Raw genomic sequence first — 23,979 nt, 5'->3', positions numbered from 1 at the left:
ACTAGTTGCAATAGAAATCTCATCTCAATTCCCGTCCCTTGGGATCCGACCTTTACTTGCCTCTTTACTAATTGTAGAGTTGTTTGTGAAGTTATAAATTGTGTTTTTGTCTAGGTGCTCCTAACGACACGTAACCGAAAAATATAGTCCGACCAGCGCGACAAGCATGAAAGCTCACTAATTTGTTCCCGGAAATCGCCTCCCAAAGAGGAGCGGGGTCATACTTTTCGGGCATCTTATGATAATATGGTGTATCACTAAGGCCTAATACCTTACTCAAAACATCAAAGGTGATGCGCCTATTCACATTGGCAAGACGAAACTCGATGTATTCTCTAGTCTCTACCTTAGTCACTTTCAATGAACTTAAGAATTCCAAGGTAAGGGAGGGGTATGTCAATTCTCTTGTAGTAAACAATTTACCCAACCCCATGGCTTCAAAGAAGGCTTTTGTTTGTTCAAGGACACCCAATTTGTTCAAGGCATCTTCACAAATGAATTTGGTGGGCAAAATGGCTTTCTTAGCATACTTGGCAAATGTATCCCTATGGGAGTTAGAAATGAAAATTACCTCCGGATAGTTTGATAATTGAGTGATTTCCGGAGTTGTTGATGTTGTTGCTTCCAAGATGTTGTTGCTTCCAAGGGAGGATCTTGTTGTTGTTGAACTTCCAAGTTTGCATTAGAGACCACCATAGCCGTTGAAGCTTTCTTTGCTTGAAGGCTTTGTTGCCTTTTCGAAAGTGTCTTTGCCTTGAGTGTCTTTTTTGCTCCTTTTGTTCTTGCCATTGTTGATTACACCAAGAAAAGATTGAAAATCTTCAATTTCTAATTATACCCAAATCGATTTAAGATGAAAGGATTTGTCTTTGTATTTCAAAAATCGACTCAAAGGTTGAAGATTTTGGTGCTTGGATCAATTAATTTTGTAAAAGGAGTGATTAATTATTGTTGTAAGGAACTTTGGAATTGATTTTGCTGAATTTGGTTGAGGAAATCTTGTTTTTGGTGATGGAGAGGATGAGGGTTTTAGGGTTTTGGGGTTTATGGGTAGTGTTTGAATGAATGAATGAATTAAATGAATGTGGGAAGGTGTATTAAAACACCCAAAAAATTCAAAACAGCAGGGGAAGACGAGCGGATTCCTGTCGGGACGCTCGGATTCTGCTCAAATTGGCTTCAGGAAAACTCGCCTAAAGATGAGCGTCTTTCAGTGAAGACGAGCGGATTCTGAATGTGGGACGAGCGGCTTTCCTTTAAGACGAGCGGATTCTCTTACAGGAACTTTGCTAAATCAACACTGGCAAAAAGACGAGCGTCTTTCTACAAAGACGAGCGGCCAGTTTCAGACGAGCGTCTTCTCAGCTTGGACGCTCGGATTCTCTTACAGACCAAAATTTTTCATTTTGCAGCTCGTTTGGACGGACGGATTCATCCACAGACGCTCGGATTCTTATAAGACGAGCGGATTACCCATAAGCCATTCGGATTCCACCTGGTCTACCCAGATTCAGGTCCATCCGTGCACTTGCATAACCCGTGTCATTTTCATTCTTCAAATCCCGTGTTCTTCATTGTAGGGGCACTACAAAGGCATGAATAGCCTAGGCAATTGCTATCCCCACACTAAGTTAAAGCACTACACATCAATAAAATCATTAGTCCCTCCCTCACTTCTCTCGAAAATGATAAATATCTTGATCAAGGCACAAAAATCCAAAAATGACAAAAATGCAATGTAAGAATTAAAATGCAAGTTAGGGAGTTAGAAATATTTACAAATGGTGGTTTGGAGAGGACTCCACCAAACTCTCATCCTTAGTGATATGTCATGGGGGCATGTTCAAGGTGTTGTTGATGTTGCTCAACACCTTGAAGAAGTAGTCAAAAGCTTGTTCATTATCATGGTAAAGATCCTCAATAGATCTTTGCACTTGTTGTCCTTCATGTTGGTCTTGATCGATAGCATTACCAATGTAGGGATTGAAAATCCCTTCAAACTCATCGTCCCAAAGACCGCAAACTTCGTCTACTTGGTCACTAAAGATCTCTTGAGTTGATAGAGACAACTCTCCTCCTTTCTCGTTTTGGCCAATGAGGCCATCCTCTTCACTTGTCATGGGTGAACTTTTCAAGCTCTCTTTGTTACAATTCCCTTGCTCTTTTGATGGAGCATCATCAACTTTCTTTTTCCATTGGAATTCCGACTTCTTCCTCTCATCCTTCCGGCTATAATGATCAACCATAAAACATGGTTCATGCAAACGGGGAGCTCTCATGGTCTTGTCAAGATTGAAAGTTATGCTCTCATCTCCCACCTCTAGAGTGAGCTCTCCATGCTTCACATCTATCACCGCACCCGCGGTGTACAAGAAAGGTCTACCTAGAATGATTGGAATATTGGAGTCTTCTTCCATGTCAACAATGACAAAGTCCACCGGGATGAAAAATTTCCCAACTCTTACGGGAACATCTTCCCGTATCCCTAATGGTGTCTTCGTCGATATATCGGCCATTTGGAGTGTGATATTGGTACATTTAAGCTCTCCCATCCCTAACATTTTACTTACCGAATACGGCATAACACTCACACTAGCCCTAGATCACATAGGGCTTTGTTGATCGTTGTGTCGCCAATGGTACACGGTATTGAGAAGCTTCCCGGATCTTTAAGTTTCGTAGGTGAACTCCCTTGAAGGATTGCACTACTCACCTTAGTGAAGGCGATAGTCTCAAGCTTCCGGATCGACTTCTTTTTCGTAAGGATGTCCTTCATGTACTTTGCATAGGCCGGCACGTGATTGATTAATTCCGTGAAAGGAATCGAGACTTCCAAATTCTTCACAATTTCCATAAATTTTCCAAGTTGGTCATCAAATTTGGGCTTAGTTTGACGACTTGGAAAAGGAAGTCTAATCACAATGGGTTCCTTCTCCTTGGCCTTGTCTTCATTTTTCTTTGAAATTTCTTCTTTTGATGGTTCTCCATCCTTGGAGTTTTGCACAACTTCTTCTTTGTCACTAGCTTCCACAACTTCATCCTCATCTTGCTTCTTTGGTGCTTCATACCTTGTACCACTCCTCAAGTGAATGGCACTAACCGTTTCATGTCTTGGGGGATTACGTTGAGGTGGTAATTGCCCCTTTTGTCTTTGTGAGCTTGAAGATGCTAGTTGAGTCAATTGGGTTTCCAACATTTTGGTGTGGGCTAGGATGTTGTTGATGGTGATTTCCTTTGCTTGACTATCCTTTTGCATTTGAGTGAAAAACTCTTGTTGATTCTTTTGCATTTGGAGGACCGCTTTTTGAACATCAAAACCTTGGTCATTTTGTTGATTGTATGGAGTTTGATTTTGGTAACCTTGGTTTTGGTTGTAAAAGGGTCTTTGATTTTGGTTTCTCATGGGAGGTGGGGTGTATGTTGCTTGAGGGTTTTGAACATTTCGGCTTTTGTATGAGAGATTTGGGTGGAATTTGGTGTTTTCATTGTAATAATTTGAATAAGGGGTACCACTCTTGTATGCTTGAAAAGCATTCACTTGTTCATTTGTTCCCCTACATTCACTTTGGTCATCTCCCAAAGTTCCACAATTCTCACATATCCCACTTGGGATTGATGAAGATGCCGTCATGGCATTAACATGTTGCTTTGGTGATTTTGAGGCTTCTTCGAGTCTAGCCATAGCTTTTTCGAACTTCAAATTGATGGTATCAATGTGAGCACTAAGTTGAGCACCCAATTGAGTAATAGAGTCCACTTCATGCTTTCCTCCTCTAGTAGCCTTGCGAGGTCTACTATATTGTGAATTAGGGACCGCCATTTCCTCAATCTTGTTCCAAGTTTGATTATCGTCAACTTCGGTGAACATACCATTTGATCCCATGTTAAGAATGTTTCTTGAGTCTTCATAAAGACCATTCCAAAATTGTTGTACCAAGAACCACTCGCTAAGTCCATGAAGAGGACATGAGAGACAAATTCCCTTGAATCGCTCCCAAGCTTCATACGAGGATTCTTCATCTCTTTGCTTAAAGCCCGTAATTTGAGCTCGTAGCATGTTAGTCTTTTCCGGTGGGTAGAACTTTTTGTAGAAAGCTAGAGCCAATTTCATCCAAGAGTCAATTCCGAGAGTAGCCTTATCAAGGCCTTTCAACCATTGTTTTGCGATGCCAATTAGAGAAAAAGGAAATAAGACCCATCGAATTTGGTCTTGAGTTACACCGGTTTGTGAGATCGCATCACAATAGTCACAAAAAGTCTCCATGTGAGAGTGAGGGTCTTCACTAGGCATCCCCCCAAATTGGCTTCTTTCGACTAATTGGATAAATGCGGATTTGGCAATGAAATTTCCGGTTAAGTGTTGTGGTGGGGGAGTACCATTGGGTAGGTTCTCCTCGGTTGGTACGGAATGTGATGAAAATTTAGGCATTGTGGGTTGATTTTGTGTTGGGTTTTGTGTTGGGTTCTCCTCACCTTCTCTTGCAAAAGGGTTGACGAACTCAATAGCGTTTGGTTGAATATCTACAACCTCACCAATACCTCTCAAAGTTCCTCTAGCAAGTCTTCTGTTGTTTGTCAAAGTCCTTTCAATTTCGTGATCAAAGGGTAACAAGTTACCTTGTGATCTTCTAGACATGCAAAATATACAACAACTTGAAAATAATTAGAACAAACCTTGAGGAGTTTTACTTCCCCAAGGCAATGAAAGACACAACTAATAACAATCTAAGAAAATCTAAATCAAGTTAACACCGTCCCCGGCAACGGCGCCATTTTTGGTCGAGCCCTCTTTGAGGTTTAGTTTTCGGTACTTGTCGTTAAGAGCACCTAGACCAAAACAATATTTATAGCTTCACAAACACCTTTACTATTAGTAAAGAGGCAAGTAAAGGTCGGATCCCAAGGGACGGGTACTGAAGTGAGATTTTCAATTATAACTAGCGGTGTCTAGGGGTGTCACAATTTGGGGTTGGAATAGAAGATCACTAAACTAAATAGCAATGAAAGTAAACAAGCAAGATGATTAAAAAGGGATGTAAACAATTGATAAAAGGCACTAGGGTGTCATGGGGTCATATGGGATTCATGGGAATTGATCATACAAACATATTCTCAAATTATAAGCAAGCAATTATTGTTGTGATGAATCGAGTTGGTTTATATCTTAAAATCCTAGGAAAGTTTGGGTCCCGGAGCCGAATCGATTAGATTATACAACACCTACAAGTCGACTTAATCTTCCCTACTCAACTGTTTGCATGGTCTAATGAGACTCGATTTGGTTTATGTCCTACAAGTCTCATTGAAAAGATAGGTGATGGGTAAAAAATGCAAGGATTCATAGGCTCGCATTTCATCAAACATAACATGTGCATAAGTTGAGATCATAACAAGTGGTCGAGTCGGAGCTATATTCTATTTTTCGGAACAATTGTCGTTGGAAGCACCTAGACCAAAACACAATTTATAACTTCACAAACAACTCTACAATTAGTAAAGAGGCAAGTAAAGGTCGGATCCCAAGGTACGGGAATTGAGATGAGATTTCTATTGAAACTAGTGGTGTCTTAGGGGTGTCACAATTGGGGTTGATGTAGAAGGTCACTAAACTAAATAGCAATGAAAATAAACAAGCAAGATGAATTAAAAGGGTTGTAAACAATTGATAAAAAGCACTAGGGTGTCATGGGGTCATAGGGGATTCATGGGAATTGATCATACAAACATGTTCTCAAATTATAAGCAAGCAATTATTGTTGTGATGGATTGAGTTGGGTTATATCTTACAATCCTAGGAAAGTTTGGGTCCTGGAGCCGAATCGATTAGATTGTACAACACCTACAAGTCGACTTAGTCTTCCCTACTCAACAACATGCATGGTCTAATGAGACTCGAGTTGGTTTATGTCTTACAAGTTTCATTGAAAAGATAGGTGATGGGTAAAAAATGCAAGGATTCATAGGTTCGCATTTCATCAAACATAACATGTGCATGAGTTGAGATCAAAACAAGCAAGCAAATAAACCATGAAAGCATATTAATTTAAGCATGAATCATTCCCCATGTTGGTTTCCCCTAATTACCCATTAACCCTACCTAGGTGACTACTCACTCATTATCATGTTGATCATGCTAGCAAGGTTGTCAATCATACCAACAAGATGAAACATGATGAATAAATGAAAGTAATTAACAATAATTAAAAAGGGATTAAGAGAATTATACCTACTAATAATTCCAATAATAAAGCAAAGAATAAAAGAAGTACTTGATGCTTGATTGAGAGGTTGTCAATCTCCCAATAATAACCCAAATAATCTTCAATTATCCAAAATAAAGGATGAACAAAAGAGAGATTAAGGAAATAAAACTTGTATTAAAACTTGATTAATTGTTGATTACAAAACTAAAGAGAGATTTGATAGATATTAACTACTCTAAGGATTGATAAGAAGAGCATGCTCTTCCAATTAGACAAATGGGGTATTTATAGTGGAAATTAGGTGGATGCATTAGGGTTAACTAAGGGCTTAAATGACGATTAAGTCCCAACTTAAGGAAACGCCGGTATTTTCTGAAGGATGGGCATCTTTCTTGAAGCTTGAAGAAACGAATTTGCGCTGTAATGGAATCCGTGCGTCTTAGGCTCGGGACGGCCGGATTCGTGAGTCTCTGCCCGGGCGTCTTTGGGGGAAGACGGGCGTCTTCTGGTAGCTGCTGCCCGGGCGTCTTGTATGGAAGACGCACGGATTGTGGTGCTGGGGACGGGCGTCTTCTTGGCAATCCGCACGGATTGCTGCTCAGACTTGTTTCTTCTTCTTTTCTTCCCTTTTCTTCATAAAATCCTTGGGGATTTCCTCGGGGATGCAAGGATCTTTCCTCATCATTGCCCAACTACTATAATATGTACAAAGGCCTTCTAATCTTGTCTCTCCTTGATGCTTGGTCATTGAATTCAATCAATTTAGTCTCATTTTGCCATGAAAATGCAAGGTTTGCACTCCTTTCCTACCAAGGACACAAAACCTCAAATAATATGCAAAACAAAGAACTAAAGACAATAAATGACCCAAATATGCACTAAAAAGCATAGGAACAAGGCTAATTCGGGGACTAAATATGCGCTAATTATGGTCACATCAAATATCCCCAAACCGAACCTTTGCTCGTCCCGAGTAAAGAGGTGACAAATACTAGGACCATTACTTAAACTAACCTAATAACATAGCCGATATGAGACAATTAGCGGGTCTCACTCCGCCCCTTCAACTCACAACAAGACAACCATGAGGTAGGATGCCTTCTTGCAAGGCAAGGTGGGTCTTGCCAAAATGGCGACACATCCAAACATTTAGCACACAAAATCAAATAATGGATGCATCTACAAAAGGAATAGCCACTTCCTTATCAAGTGGCGGAGTCAACTAATAGAGAACAAATTTAAGAGCATATATTCCTTCACAAATGGTGTTAAACTAGACTACTTTCGTCCTCAATTTCCAAATGCTTTCGTCAATGGTATGGAATGATGATCCCTATGATGCTAGTAGCATATGACATGACAAGTCTCGAGTTCTCTACAAAAGTAAAGGTCATGGATCGTCCCAAGCTCGACAAAGTGGCTTGACAAAAAGGCTTTTTCGGAATAAAATGCTCAAATCGTTGTAAACAAGGGTGGATATGACTAGTATTAAAAAATTGACCTCATTCAACTTTCACATTTCAAAAATTAGAGATGGGGTTTGTCCCTTCCGTGCTAATGTCCTTTGCTTTCACCAATCGCTTATTAGGCAACCGGTTAACCTCTAGACAATAGCTTTTCGGGGTGATAGTCACTCTGTCTCTGGGTGGTTGAATTCACAACCGTGTGGGGGTCCAATTCAATGGATCCCTCTCCAAAGTACATCGAAGTGGTACGCCTCCATCAAAACAACTTAAATTCTCAATATTTCAACATTTCATAACATTTGAGGTTTCCTTGGCAATAAATTGTTTCCACATAACAAAATCTTCGAAGTGAGCACTTCAAACTTATTGATAGAAAGTATTTTTGGGTTGCCTTACCACAAGGTCAATCAAGGTCACCTAGACAAGTTAACCAAGTCCACATCGCATCACGGGGTTGGAATAGGTGACTCACATGCAAACCCTTGACTAGGCATTGGGTCATGGGTCGAAAGACACTAGTATGACACAACCTAGGGTGTTTTACAACCATTCTAGTAGGCAAAGTCTTAAGTTGAAAAAGTATTTGTAATGGCTTAGTTGCTCTTGTCAAAGTTCTCAATTAGGCACTTTTTCAAAACATTTCATCTAAATGCAACTATATGCCATGGTGAAACTATTATATACATCCTAATGCAAGTGATTCTACCAACTAATATGACATATAAACTAAATGCAAGTCCTAAGTTCACATTGTTATACCGCATCAATCAAAATAAAGCCACATAGTCATTAACATAAAGAGGAAAAAGGAGATTGGAAAGATCATACCATGCGGTCTTTAATATCCTCATGTCTCGGATGTGGCGTAGTTGATCAATGTGAACAAGGATAGAACAAACACAATATATACAATAATATACATGACTACACTACAAAGGAAATGAACTTGTTTTTGGTTTTTCAATTTTCAAATTTTTATGATTTTTCGAAATTTTTCAATTTTTTGGGATTTTTGAATAAAAGTTAAGTTAGAATTCCCCATCCCCACACTAATATGGGCATTGTCCTCAATGGCCAAAATGATGGGAAATTATGCAAAAATGATGCATGATTTCTACACTAAATGCAAGCTACACTAATCTACACTACATGATGCATGGTTTTTGTTTATGACGGAGAGGATAATTTAGATTACCTCCCGTTGTGTATGCATGTACTTCCCCAAACCGATTTAGACATTATTGCTAATGTCCTAAGGTTGGGTGTAGCTCATGCACACACGATGCAATGCATGAAACTAATTTCGTCATTTTGGATTTTCAAAAGCGGGAACAATAAAATGAGAACATCTCAATGGGGCCGAGGTGTTAGTCCTCTATGGTGCTAGGACTACTCCAACAATGATCAACATAAATAAATAAAACAAAGAGAGAAATAGACAAACCTCAAGAGGGTAGGAGCCTCCAAAGCTTTCTAATCTTCCATCATATCATCACTATCATCATCTTCCTCATTAGAAGTGGACTCATCAACACTTCCCTCTTCACTTTCTTGTTCACCTTGTTCATCATCCTCTTCTCCTTCTTCACTAGCTTCTTCATCAATGTTATCATCAACCTCTTCATCACCGACAACCTCATTATCACCCGGAGACTCACCCCTAGATGCACTCAGAAAGAAGACTTCCCTATCCGCCCAACTAGGCAAAGGACATGAAGGGTCAAGTAGTACTTGCCTAGCTAAGTGAAGGAGGGGTGGATATTGGGCTAAGTAAGCATCTTCCCGGTCCTTGAAGGCTTGCTTGTGCATCTCTTGCATAAGAAGAGTCATATATCATTTCTTGCTTCAACACCTTCGGGCTTGAACTCTTGGTACTCGAAAGGATAGGATGGTGTGACAATGGAAGAGGAGGGCATTTCAATTTCACCCTTTTGTTGTCGGATAATGTATTCGGCCTCTTTTGAAAGGGGAAGGAGATAGTTGGTCCGGTGGACACTTAAACGACAAATCTTCGAAGGCAAAGTAAAAGATCTAGCCTCACTTGTGAGCCATCCATACTTGGTGTCAAGAGGGTTATGAGAGACCCACTTGTACTTGTTTATCATAGTATCAATATCAATGAGATGACCACCCTTCTTCGCCACATACTTGTTATCTTTGTTGAAGTTCGGATCAAAGTATTTAGCTAAAATAGTGACTAGACCTCCATTCACAATAACGGTAGTGCCTTGCTTCCCACAATCAATGTTTAGCCATCTATCCACCAAAAGCCTTAGAGAGTTGAAAGGCTTGGTGAATTCCCTTCCAATGTTCAAGGCCGACTCAAGAAGAACAAAATCGAGTTTGGTGAAATGGTTGGTGTCTTTTCTTGCAATGATGGTGTTCCCTCTGACCTTGTGCCATACTTTAATGCCCGGATGGTGACTAATAGAGCGCGACTAGCATGAAAGTTCTCAAATTTCCTTCCGGAAATCGCTTCCCAAAGAGGGTCGGGGTCATATTTGCCAACATTCTTGAAATAACTCGGTGAATCACTAAGACCCAAAGCTTTATCCATTTCCTCAAAGGAGATGCGCCTACTAACATTAGCTAGGCGAAACTCGATGCTTTCCATAGTCTCTACCTTGTTAACTTTCAAAGAACTCAAAAATTATAAGGTAAGGGAGGGGTATGTCAATTCTTTTAATTTAAATAATTTCTCCAACCCCATGGCTTTAAAGAAGGCTCTAGTTTGCTCAAGGACACCCAACTTATCTAAGGCATCTTCACAAATAAACTTGGTGGATAGAAATGATTTTCTAGCATACTTGGCAAAAGTGTCCCTATGGGATTTGGAAATGAAAATTACCTCCGGATAATTCGAAAGTTGAGCAATTTCCGGAGTAGAAGATGTTGTTGCTTCCATGGGAGGTTGTTCTTGTTGCACTTCCAAGTTTGGGCTAGCTACCACCATAGCCAATGCTTTCTTTGCTTGAAGACTCTTTTGTCTTGATGAGAGTGCCTTTGCCTTTGGTGCCTTTGCCTTTGTTGTTTTTGCTGCTCCCTTTGTCCTTGCCATTGATGAATAAACCAAGAAAAGAGTGAAAATCTTCAATTTACTAGTGTACCCAAATCGATTTAAAGATGAAAGGCTTTGCCTTTATGAATTCAAAAATCGACTCAAAGGTTGAAGATTTTGTGCTTGGTTATGATTTTTGTAGAAAGAGGAGTGATTGATTTGTTGTTAAAAGGATGTTTTGATTTGATTTTGGTGAATGTTGTTGAGGAATCTTGTTTTTGTAATGGAGAGGATGAGGGTTTTTGAGTTTTGGGGTTTATGGGTAGTGTTTTGAATGAAGGAATGAAGAAATGAATGTGGGAGGGGGTTTATAATAAACCCGAAAAATTTGAAATGCATGGGGAAGACGAGCGGCTTTCCTTCGGGACGCCCGGATTCTGCCTGTTCTTGGTTTCAGAATTCTCGCCTAAAGACGGGCGGATTTGGAAAATAGATGGGCGGATTTGAAAATGCGGGACGGGCGTCTTTCAGAGAAGACGGGCGGATTCCTTTCCAGGGATTTTTCTTGTTTTCCTCAGTAAAAAAGACGGGCGTCTTTCAGTGAAGACGAGCGACTTTTTAAAGACGGGCGGATTCTATTGCAGGACGCCCGGATTCGCTAACAGTCCAGAAATTTCAAATATTCAGCTCATAAGGACGGGCGTCTTCTGACGAATATGCCCGGATTGCCTAAAGATGGGCGGATTCTCTTGAAAACGCTCGGATTCTACCCCTTTTATGCGGATTCAGTTCCATCCGTGTACCTTGCATATCCCTTGTCATTTTTCATTCTTCAAAATCTCGTGTTCTTCATTGTGGGGGCACTACTAAGGCGTGGATAGCCTAGGCAATTGCCATCCCCACACTAAGCTAAAGCACTACACATCAATCGAAATTATTAGTCCCTCCCTCACTTCTCTCAAACATGATAATTATCTTGATCAAAGTATAAAAATCCAAAAATGACAAAAATGCAATACAAGAATTGAAATGCGAGTTAGGGAGTTAGAAATATTTACAAATGGTGGTTTAGGGAGGACTCCACTAAACTCTCATTCTTGATGAGATGTCAAGGGGGCATGTCCAAGGTGTTGTTGATGTTGCTCAACACCTTGAAAAAGTAATCAAAAGCTTGTTCATTGTCATGATAAAGGTCTTCAATAGACCTCTGCCCTTGTTGTCGGTCTTGATCGATGGCATTACCAATGTAGGGATTGAAAATCCCTTCAAATTCGTCGTCCCAAAGACCACAAACTTCATTAAGTTGATCATTGAAAATCTCTTGATTTGATGGAGACAACTTTCCCATTTTCTTTTCTTGGCCAATGAGGCCATCTTCTTCATTACTTGACTTTGGTGAGCTTTGCAAGCTCTCTTTGTTACAATTCACTTGCTCTTTGAATGGATCATCTTCAATTTTCTTCTTCCATTGGAGTTCCGACTTCTTCCTATCATCCTTCCTACTATAATGATCGATCATAAAACACGGTTCATGTAAACGGGGAGCTCTCATAGTCTTGTCAAGATTAAAAGTTATACTCTCATCTCCCACTTCTAGAGTGAGCTCTCCATGTTTTACATCAATCACCGCACCCGCGGTGTGTAAGAATTCCTAGAATGTTTGGAATTTTGGAATCTTCTTCCATATCAACAATGACAAAGTCCACCGGGATGATAAATTTCCCAATTCATACGGGAACATCTTCCCATATCCCTAATGGTGTCTTCGTCGATCTATCGGCCATTTGGAGTGTGATATTGGTGCATTTAAGCTCTCCCATCCCCAACCTTTTACTCACCGAGTACGGCATAACACTCACACTAGCCCCTAGATCACGTAAGGCTTTGTTGATCGTGGTGTCGCCAATGGTACACGGTATTGAGAAGTTTCCCGATCCTTTAGTTTTGGAGGTGAACTCCCTTGAAGTATTGCACTACTCACCTTAGTGAAGGCGATAGTCTCAAGCTTCCGGATCGACTTCTTCTTTGTGAGGATGTCTTTCATGTATTTCGCATAGGCCGGCACGTGATTGATTAATTCCGTGAAAGGAATTGAGACTTCCAAATTCTTCACAATTTCCATAAATTTTCCAAGTTGGTCATCAAATTTGGGCTTGGCTTGACGACTTGGAAAAGGAAGTCTAATCACAATGGGCTCCTTCTCCTTGACCTTGTCTTCATTTTTCTTTGGAATTTCTTCTTTTGATGGTTCTCCATCCTTGGAGTTTTGCACAATTTCTTCCTTATCACTAGCTTCCACAACTTCATCCTCAACTTGCTTCTTCGGTGCTTCATACCTTGTACCACTTCTCAAGTGAATGGCACTAACCGTTTCATGTCTTGGGTGATTACTTTGAGGTGGTAATTGCCCCTTTTGTCTTTGTGAGCTTGAAGATGCTAGTTGAGTCAATTGGGTTTCCAACATCTTGGTGTGAGCTAGAATGTTGTTGATGGTGGTTTCCTTTGCTTGACTATCTTTTTGCATTTGAGTGAAAAATTCTTGTTGATTCTTTTGCATTTGGAGGACCGCTTTTTGAACATCAAAACCTTGGTCATTTTGTTGATTGTATGGATTTTGATTTTGGTAACCTTGGTTTTGGTTGTAAAAGGGTCTTTGATTTTGGTTTCTCATGGGAGGTGGGGTGTATGTTGTTTGAGGGTTTTGAACATTTTGGCTTTTGTATGAGAGATTTGGATGGAATTTGGTGTTTTCATTGTAATAGTTGGAATAAGGGGTACCACTCTTGTATGCTTGGAAAGCATTCACTTGTTCATTTGTTCCCCTACATTTACTTTGGTCATGTCCCAAAGTTCCACAATTCTCACATATCCCACTTGGGATTGATGAAGATGCCGTCATGGCATTAACATGATGCTTTGGTGATTTTGAGGCTTCTTCAAGTCTAGCCATAGCTTTTTCAAACTTCAAATTGATTGTATCAATGTGAGCAGTAAGTTGAGCACCCAATTGAGTAACGGAGTCCACTTCATGCTTTCCTCCTCTAGTAGCCTTGCGAGGTCTACTATATTGTGAGTTATGGACCGCCATTTCCTCAATCTTGTTCCAAGTTTGATTGTCATCAACTTCGGTGAACATTCCATTTGATCCCATGTTGAGAATGTTCCTTGAATCTTCATATAGACCGTTCCAAAATTGTTGTACCAAGAACCACTCGCTAAGTCCATGATGAGGACATGAGCGACAAATTCCTTTGAACCGCTCCCAAGCTTCATACAAAGATTCTTCACCCCTTTGCTTAAAACCCGTAATTTGAGCTCTTAGCATGTTAGTCTTTTCCGGTGGGTAGAATTTTTTGTAGAAAGCTAGAGCCAACTTCTTCCAAGAATCAATTCCGAGAGTAGCCTTATCAAGGCCTTTCAACCATTGTTTCGCGGTGCCAATTAGAGAAAAAGGAAATAAGACCCATCGAATTTGGTCTTGAGTTACACCGGTTTGAGAAATCGCATCACAATAGTCACAAAAGGTTTCCATATGAGAATGAGGGTCTTCTCTAGGCATCCCCCCAAATTGGCTCCTTTCGACTAATTGGATAAAGGCGGATTTAGCAATAAAATTTCTGGTCAAATGTTGTGGTATGGGAGTACCATTGGGTAGGTTCTCCTCGGTGGGTACGGAATGTGATGAAAACTTAGGCATTGTGGGTTGATTTTGTGTGGTATTTTGTGTTGGGTTCTCCTCACCTTCTCTTGCAAAAGGGTTGATGAACTCAATATTTGGTTGAATATCTACAACCTCACTAATACCTCTCAAATTTCTCCTAGAAAGTCTTCTATTGGTTGTCGAAGTTCTTTCAATTTCACGATCAAAAGGTAACAAATCACCTTGTGACCTTCTAGACATGCAAAATATCAAACAACTCGAAAACAATTAGAACAAACCTTGAGGAGTTTTACTTCCCCAAGGCAAAGAAAGACACAACTAATAACAATATAAGAAAATCTAAATCAAGTTAACACCGTCCCCGCAAACGGCGCCTTTTTTGGTAGAGTCGGAGCTATATTCTATTTTTTTAAACAATGGTCGTTGGAAGCACCTAGACCAAAACACAATTTATAACTTCACAAACAACTCTACAATTAGTAAAGAGGCAAGTAAAGGTCGGATCCCAAGGGACGGGAATTGAGATGAGATTTCTATTGAAACTAGTGGTGTCTTAGGGGTGTCACAATTGGGGTTGATGTAGAAGGTCACTAAACTAAATAGCAATGAAAATAAACAAGCAAGATGAATTAAAAGGGTTGTAAACAATTGATAAAAAGCACTAGGGTGTCATGGGGTCATAGGGGATTCATGGGAATTGATCATACAAACATGTTCTCAAATTATAAGCAAACAATTATTGTTGTGATGGATTGAGTTGGGTTATATCTTACAATCCTAGGAAAGTTTGGGTCCCGGAGCCGAATCGATTAGATTGTACATCACCTACAAGTCGACTTCGTCTTCCCTACTCAACAACATGCATGGTCTAATAAGACTCGAGTTGGTTTATGTCTTACAAGTCTCATTGAAAAGATAGGTGATGGGTAAAAAATGCAAGGATTCATAGGCTCGCATTTCATCAAACATAACATGTGCATGAGTTGAGATCAAAACAAGCAAGCAAATAAACCATGAAAGCATATTAATTTAAGCATGAATCATTCCCCATGTTGGTTTCCTCTAATTACCCATTAACCCTAGCTAGGTGACTACTAACTCATTATCATCTTGATCATGCTAGCAAGGTTGTCAATCATACCAACAAGATGAAACATGATGAATAAATGAAAGTAATTAACAATAATTAAAAAGGGATTAAGAGAATTATACCTACTAATGATTCCAATAATAAAGCAAAGAATAAAAGAAGTACTTGATGCTTGATTGAGAGGTTGTCAATCTCCCAATAATAACCCAAATAATCTTCAATTACCCAAAATAAAGGATGAACAAAAGAGAGATTAAGGAAATAAAACTTGTATTAAAACTTGATTAATTGTTGATTACAAAACTAAAGAGAGATTTGATTGATATTAACTACTCTAAGGATTGATAAGAAGAACATGCTCTTCCAATTAGACTAATGGGGTATTTATAGTGGAAATTAGGTGGATGCATTAGGGTTAACTAAGGGCTTAAATGACGATTAAGTCCCTACTTAAGGAAACGCCGGTATTTTCTGAAGGATGGGCATCTTTCTTGAAGCTTGAAGAAACGAATTTGCGCTGTCTTGGAATCCGTGCGTCTTAGGCTCGGGACGGCCGGATTCGTGAGTCTCTGCCCGGGCGTCTTTGGGGAAGATGGGCGTCTTCGGTAGCTTCTTTGCCCCGGGCGTCTTGTATGGAAGACGCACGGATTGTGGTGCTGGGGACCGGCCTCTTCTTGGCAATCCGCACGGATTGCTGCTCAGACTTGTTTCTTCTTCTTTTCTTCCCTTTTCTTCATAAAATCCTTGGGGATTTCCTCGGGGACGCAAGGATCTTTCCTCATCATTTCCCAACTACTATAATATGTACAAAGGCCTTCTAATCTTGTCTCTCCTTGATACTTGGTCATTGAATTCGATCAATTTAGTCTTATTTTGCCATGAAAATGCAAGGTTTGCACTCCTTTCCTACAAAGGACACAAACCCTCAAAGAATATGCAAAACAAAGAACTAAAGACAATAAATGACCCAAATATGCACTATAAAACATGGGAACAAGGCTAATTCGGGGACTAAATATGCGCTAATTATGGTGACATCAACAAGCAAGCAAATAAACTATGAAAACATATTAATTTAAGCATAAATCATCCCCCATGTTGGTTTCCCCTAATTACCCATTAACCCTAGTTAAGGAAACTACTCAATCATTATCATGTAGAATATGCTAGCAAGGTTGTCAATCATACCAACAAAGTAAAACATGATGAATAAATGAAGATGATTAACAATAATTAAAAAGGGATTAAGAGAATTATACCTACTAATGATTCCAATAATAAAGCAAAGAATAATAGAAGTACTTGATGATTGATTAGAAGGTTGTCAATCTCCCAATAATAACCCAAATAATCTTCAATTACCCAAAATGAAAGATGAACAAAAGAGAGATTAAGGAAATGAGATTTGTATTAAGACTTGATTAAAAGTTGATTACAAGATTAAAGAGAGATTAGAATAATATAAACTACACTAAAGATTGATAGGAAGAACATGATAATATAATTAGACTAATGGGGTATTTATAGTGGGGATTAGGTACACAAATTAGGGTTTACGAAGGGCTTAAATGACGATTAGATCCTTGAGGAATCGCTCCTCTCAGAAAAATATGCGAGTCTCCTTTTTGCTAGTCTTTCCCGAGGTATGCGCATCCTTCATAGAACAAGTAGAAGACGGAATAGCTGTCACACAATCCGAGCATCCAGGGCACGGGACGAGCGGATTGTGGGTCTTTTGGACGAGCGTATTTGTTGGGTGGACGGGCGGATTGTGGTGGTTTTGGACGAGCGGATTTGTTGGGTGGACAGGCGGATTGTGGTGGTTTTGGAAGAGCGTCCCTCTGAGGAAGACGCTCGGATTCCTTGTCTTGGACGAGCGTCCAGTGGGCAATCCGCTCGGATTGTTGATCAACTTCTTCCCTTCTTCTTTTCTTCCTTCTTCTTCATACAATCCTTGAGGATTTTGTCGGGGATGCAAGGATCTTTTATCATCATTGCCCATCTACTACAATATGTACAAAGGCCTTCTAGTCTTGTCTTCTCTTTGATGCTTGGTCATTGAATTCAATCAATTTAGCTCCATTTTGCCATGAAAATGCAAGGTTTGCACTCCTTTCCTACCAAGGGATCAAAACCTCAAAGAATATGCAAAACAAAGGACTAAAGACAATAAATGACCCAAATATGCACTAAAAAGCATGGGAACAAGGCTAATTCGGGGACTAAATATTCTCAAATAATGGTCACATCAGAAGGTCTATGGAACCTGGAAGCACCACACACTCAAATCTCAAATAACAATGTCATCCTACTCGGTTCCTCCAACATCTTGCATATCTCTCAAGATTAAAGCTACCATCTCAACCCATATCCAACTAGCGTCAACTACGAATCTCCCAACATGGTAAAATCCTCAATCAAAGATCCTAATTCCAAGCCCTAAATTCTCGGAAAAGGTTCCTCAAATAGGTATGAACGTGCTTAATTTTATGCCAAATCGCCTTTTAAAGAGCCAATATCGTATATTTCATCGGTTTTTATGGACTTGCGTGATTATAAACTTGTTAAAATCACAAAGTGTCTCATAAATTCATATTTATGTTCAAGTTAATTACCCTAACCATCTTAAGACTCTAAACTTAGTCTACACTAATATTTTGACAATAACTCAACTTGATAACTTAATATTGTTCATTATGGACCCAAAAATACAATATTATGCTATAATCTTCAAATTAAATTATAAAAATTTCAAATAATTTCAAAATTTGAAATTTAAACTCGTGAACATTCTGGAAAAATACCATGACACTCATAATGTTCAAAACTTAGGTTAAAAAGTTCGAAAATTTTTCGAGAAAAACATCGTTGCGGTTTATCGGTTTTAACAAATATGACCATAAAAATATGAGAAAATTAATTTTATCAACTTTTCACTTTTAGATCTGAAATGTGGGATAAAATGCAACATATGACGTTTTTCTATAGTCATGAAATATGTTTTAACATTATATACTAAATTAAGTCACTATTTATTGAATTTTTACTCAAAAATTCATAAATCATGCAAAAGAAGTACAATACGTCTAAGATTTTTACACACACTGAGTAAAAATTCATGTGACAACATATAAAATTTCCATGACCAGATTCGAAATTTATCTCATATTAATCTAAATAACCCTTTAAATTCGATTTAAACATATAGAATCCATATTTTATGCAAAATAACTTATTATTTCATGAAATTTAATATGTGACCAGTAGATTATATATGTGAAAACATATCCAAAAATCACTAAAAAATTCGAAGTTTAGCTATTTTTCATCCAAAAATGACATTTTTCTCATAAAAATCACATTTTAATGCCAATAATATATAAAATGAACAATAAAAATCCGTAAAACGTCCCATATGACCTAAAATCTATTTAGGACCAGAAACGTTTGACATGCAAAATTATTTCATGATTTATCTTCATAAATCCTAAATAACAAGTTTTATATGTTAATTAAATTAACTCGGAAAAAGCCGACCCGATTTTGCATGCAACAACCGTGTTGCTCTGATACCACTTGTAAGAAATCATATTTTACATATCACATATTTTAGTTTAAAGTTTTAGTCATAAAAACTTAAGGATCTTATGCATGCAAAACATATAAACAAGAGTAAAGGAAAACCGGTTCCTTACATTGGATATTTCGGCTAATAGGGCACTAGTAAGGTCTCCTACCTTACTTAGTTCTTGAGCTTTTCCAAATGGATGAACAAGATTCAATATAGAATCTCTCCTCAAGGATTTGTACCAAGAAAATCACCCTTAATACAAATATTAATTTGAATACTAGAATTAATATTTGTTTCCTTAAAATTACTAATATTATGTATATACTACTTCTAGTATAGTTGGAATAATATTAGAGAATTTATGTGAGTTTTTATCTTTTGTTCAACAACAAGAAGTAGAGAGATAAAGTATTCAAGTGAATGAATAATGTTAGAATGAATAAGTGTAGAAATAAAAACACACTACTTGAGTGTGTAAGGAGGAAGCCACCGGTTTTGGGTGGGTAGGGTGCCGAATACCTTTTCAATTTTCTCTTCTCAAGAGTATATGTATGCATACCTATGTTTAGTAGGTCATCATCATGCTTTCCACTAATTAAAATAATGAAGGCACAAATAACCCTTCTCCCTTATATTTACACGGTCCATATTATTAATATGGATCCATTTTAACTTTGTCAATTTGTTAATATGTAATTTGTGACATATTGGACATGTTACTAGACATGTGGTTTAAATAATGCATTTTTTAACATATTAAAAATCATTATATAAATAAAATAAGTCACATACAAAATTAACTAGTAATTCATAATTACTATTACTTAAAATGGGTCATATAATTATAAATCACAACTACTTGTATTTATAATAATCAATGCATTCTAATTTCAATTGTTTCATAAACAATAAATAAACCTTAAGTAATAAAACAATTTAATTACTTAGAACGAATCTTATATAATCGAATTACAATAAGATACGTATAATTACTCACAAAATCATTTGTTCAATTTTAAGGAATTAATTAACTTGTATCATCATACAATTAATTAATTAGTCAATTAAGAATGTTTCCCTAGAGGTATGACCTTAAGGGATCAACTGATCACCACCGTCACACGACAGTAATGTCAAACTCTAGTCAGCCAATCATTACCGATTAATGTGGATCAGTTGACAATAAAATGTTACATTCCCTTATGTATTCTTAATATGAGATTTAAACATGTGATCGCATTATTGTCGAGGACACATACTCCAACAATCTCCCACTTGTCCACGACAAGTGTGCGTCACCAATTCTCTTGTCCTATTACTATCTCCCACTCAATGCAAGGTGTCTTGCAGGTCATACTTGCATTTGATCATATCGAGAGTGGTTTCCTCGATCCGGAGGTCAACTGTCGACCGGAGTTATCTACCATAGATACCTTCCGAGCGTGGCCACGCATTTCCAGTTCATTGCTCCTCGAGTGGCCTTGAGATATAAGATGACCCTGACGGGGATGGACAATTCCTATGCACTATTCCCTTCGATCAGCCACAGCTCATCATGACCCAAAACATGCCCATTAGACCCCAATTACGAAGGTCGCCGAACATAAATCAAAGTCATTCTAAAAATGTGCCATCTTAGACGAACATTCATTAGTTAAAGAATTGACTCAAAAGAATACCATAGTAGCTCTTGCCACGACCACGATATAAAAATTGCCAGAACTCTATAAGCGGTCATAAGCCCGGCAGAGTGTCTCCACAGTCTGCCTATGTGATCGGCTAGTCATCTCTTATGGCTGTATGGCACTTGAACTTGCCATCAACCGCATCACACTCTAGTTACTTCGAGACGTCACCTCATGTAAGTAACTATGGGCAATTACTATGTCAATCTAGTTCATTTTAATGGGGTTCAACATTGTCTCAACAACCCGTTTAGTTATGACAAAGTAATAAGATTTAATTTAAGATTAAAAGACAAATGCGATTATTGTGTATGAACAAATAAAACAACATTTTATTTCATATCAAATAATCTAGTACAAATTGGGCATACGTCTAAGCCCCATGGATACAACATGTCCATCATGTTTTGCCTGCGATAAAGGCTTGGTGAGCGGATCAGCTAAGTTATCATCCGTCCCAACCTTACAAATCGCGATTTCCTTTCTTTCAATAAAATCTCTAATGATATGAAACTTTCTGAGTACATGTCTAGATTTATTTCTAGACTTTGGTTCTCTAGCTTGGAAGATAGTTCCATTGTTGTCAAAATAGAGAGCAATAGGATCCTTGGCGGTAGGAACTACTCTTAGCCCTTCCATGAATTGCCTAATCCACACAGATTCTTTGAAGCTTCTCCAAATGACGGCACCACCATTGAGAATAAATACAAAACCAGCTTGTGATTTCATGTCATCTCTATCTGTTTGAAAGCTCGAGTCTGTGTAACCCTTAACACACAACTCAGAGTCTCCTCCAAACACTAAGATAGAATCCTCAGTCCTTCGCAAGTATTTAAGGATATTCTTTACAGCTATCCAGTGACTCTCACCTGGATTATTTTGAAATCTACTTGTCATAGTTAAAGCATATGAGACATCCGGACGAGTGCATAACATGGCATACATGATTGATCCAATAGCGGAAGCATAGGGAATCAATTTCATGCGCTCAACATCTTCGGGTTCGGAAGGAGATTGAGACTTGCTCAAAATCATTCCACTACCCATAGGAATTAAACCTCTCTTAGACTTATCCATGCTGAAACGATGAAGAATCTTATCAATGTAAGATTCTTGACTCAGTGCCAATATCCTTTTGGGTCTATCTCTATAGATACGGATACCCAATATGCGTTGTGCTTCTCCTAAATCCTTCATTTGGAAATGACTTCCCAAATACTCCTTGACAGAGGACAACATTGGAATGTCATTTCCAATGAGTAGTATGTCATCCACATACAATATTAGGAACACAATATTGCTCCCACTGAACTTCATGTATAAACATGGTTCCTCAACACTTCGAGTAAAACCATTTTCTCTTATAACATGATTGAATCGATGATTCCAGCTTCTAGATGCTTGCTTAAGACCATAAATGGATCTCTTAAGCTTGCACACCTTGTTAGGATTTTTGAGATCTATAAAACCTTCAGGTTGCATCATGTACACCTCCTCTTCTAAATGCCCATTTAGAAAAGCGGTTTTTACATCCATTTGCCAAATTTCATAGTCATGAAATGCGGCAATCGCTAACATTATCCGAATGGATCTAAGCATGGCTACAGGTTCAAAGGTTTCATCATAATGAAGACCCTGAACTTGGGTAAAACCCTTTGCAACTAACCTAGCTTTGTAGACATCATCATGTCCTTCTATGCCATTCTTTATTTTGAAGATCCATTTACACTGAAGAGGTCTCACCCCTTCAGGCAAATCTACCAAGTTCCAAACTTGATTTTCATGCATAGAATTTATTTTGGATTTCATGGCTTCAAGCCATAAAGCTGAATTTGGACTAGAGATTGCAGCTTTATAGGTGGTCGGTTCGTCACTTTCAAGAAGTAACACATCAAGACATCCATCCTCTTGGATAAGTCAAACGTATCTTTCAGGATGTCTTGAAATTCGACCTGACCTCCTTGGTTGCGGAATAACAATAGGATTAGACGACGAAGGAACATCTTCTTGCGTCTCTACTTCGGTTTGTGGCTCTTGAACTTCATCAAGTTCAAAATTTCTCCCACTCTGTCTATTAGAAATAAACTCATTTTCTAAGTAGACAGCCTCACTAGACACAAACACTTTGTTTTCTTGAGTTTTGTATAAGTAATATCCTCGGGAGGTAATGGGGTAACCTACAAAGATGCATTATTCGGATCGTGGGGCAAGCTTATTGTCGGTTTTTGCCTTGACGTAAGCATTACATCCCCAAATCTTCATATAGGATATATTAGGAACCCTTCCCTTCCACATCTCATATGGAGTCTTTTCGGTTGCCTTTGTGGGACTATTATTCAAAGATTTGATTGCAGTTTGAATTGCAAATCCATAAAACGAGTCGGGTAACTCGGTTTGACTCATCATGGATCGAACCATATCCATTAGGGTTCGATTTCTCCTTTCGGCAACACCATTAAGTTGTGGTGTTCCCGGTGGAGTAAGTTGTGACACAATGCCACAATCTTTCAAGTGTGAATCAAATTCATTACTTAGATATTCTCCACCAAGATCGGATCGTAGTGCCTTTATCCTTTTATTCAATTGGTTTTCTACCTCATTTTGAAATTCTTTAAATTTCTCAAAAGCGTCACTTTTATACTTCATTAAGTAGATATACCCATATCTACTTAAATCATCAGTGAAGGTTATAAAGTAGTCATAGTTTCCCCTAGCGGTGATGGTCATTGGTCCACATACATCGGTATGTATAAGTCCAAATAATTCACTTGCTCGAGTCCCTTTACCATTAAAAGGGTTACGAGTCATTTTACCTAGGAGACAAGATTCGCATATACCATATGATTGAAAATCAAATGGTTTAATAACATTAGTTGAAACTAATCTTTTAATGCGATTCTCATTGATATGACCCAATCGACAATGCCAAATGTACGATTCATTTGGATCACTTGACTTGAGTTTCTTTGATTGTATGTTATAGATGTCTTTTCTTGGATTTGATGTTTCTAGAACATAGATGCCATTAATAGATGAACCTTGGCCTATAACCAAGTCATTTCTCGAAATAGTACAACAATTGTTTTTAATGGCAAAATTAAAACCTTCTATGTCTAACATAGCAATTGAAATGATGTTCTTAGATAGAGTAGGTACATAAAAACAATTATGCAAATACAATTCAAATCCATTCGGTAGAACAAGCACATAGGTACCCTTGTACGCGGCCGCTACCCCAGCTCCATTCCCAAGACGGAGATCAATATCGCCTTTGCTCAGCCTTTCCACGTTTCTTAGCCCCTGTA

At 38.5% G+C, this 23,979-nt stretch overlaps 2 non-coding genes across 2 annotated transcripts; both read left to right on the top strand.

Annotated features, from left to right (window-relative positions):
- The first annotated feature begins 3,950 nt into the window (after window positions 1-3,950).
- LOC141650622 (small nucleolar RNA R71) lies at window positions 3,951-4,057 on the top strand. Its single transcript, XR_012546644.1, has one exon. It is a non-coding gene; the product is annotated as a small nucleolar RNA R71 (small nucleolar RNA).
- A 9,828-nt stretch (window positions 4,058-13,885) lies between these two features.
- On the top strand, window positions 13,886-13,992 carry LOC141650550 (small nucleolar RNA R71). The gene has a single exon (XR_012546575.1). It is a non-coding gene; the product is annotated as a small nucleolar RNA R71 (small nucleolar RNA).
- The last annotated feature ends 9,987 nt before the right edge of the window (window positions 13,993-23,979 follow it).

This window comes from Silene latifolia, chromosome 3 (assembly GCF_048544455.1).
Source record: "Silene latifolia isolate original U9 population chromosome 3, ASM4854445v1, whole genome shotgun sequence".
Taxonomy (NCBI): domain Eukaryota; kingdom Viridiplantae; phylum Streptophyta; class Magnoliopsida; order Caryophyllales; family Caryophyllaceae; genus Silene; species Silene latifolia.
Note: the sequence above shows the minus strand (reverse complement) of the source record. Positions and strands in the feature narration are given on the sequence as shown.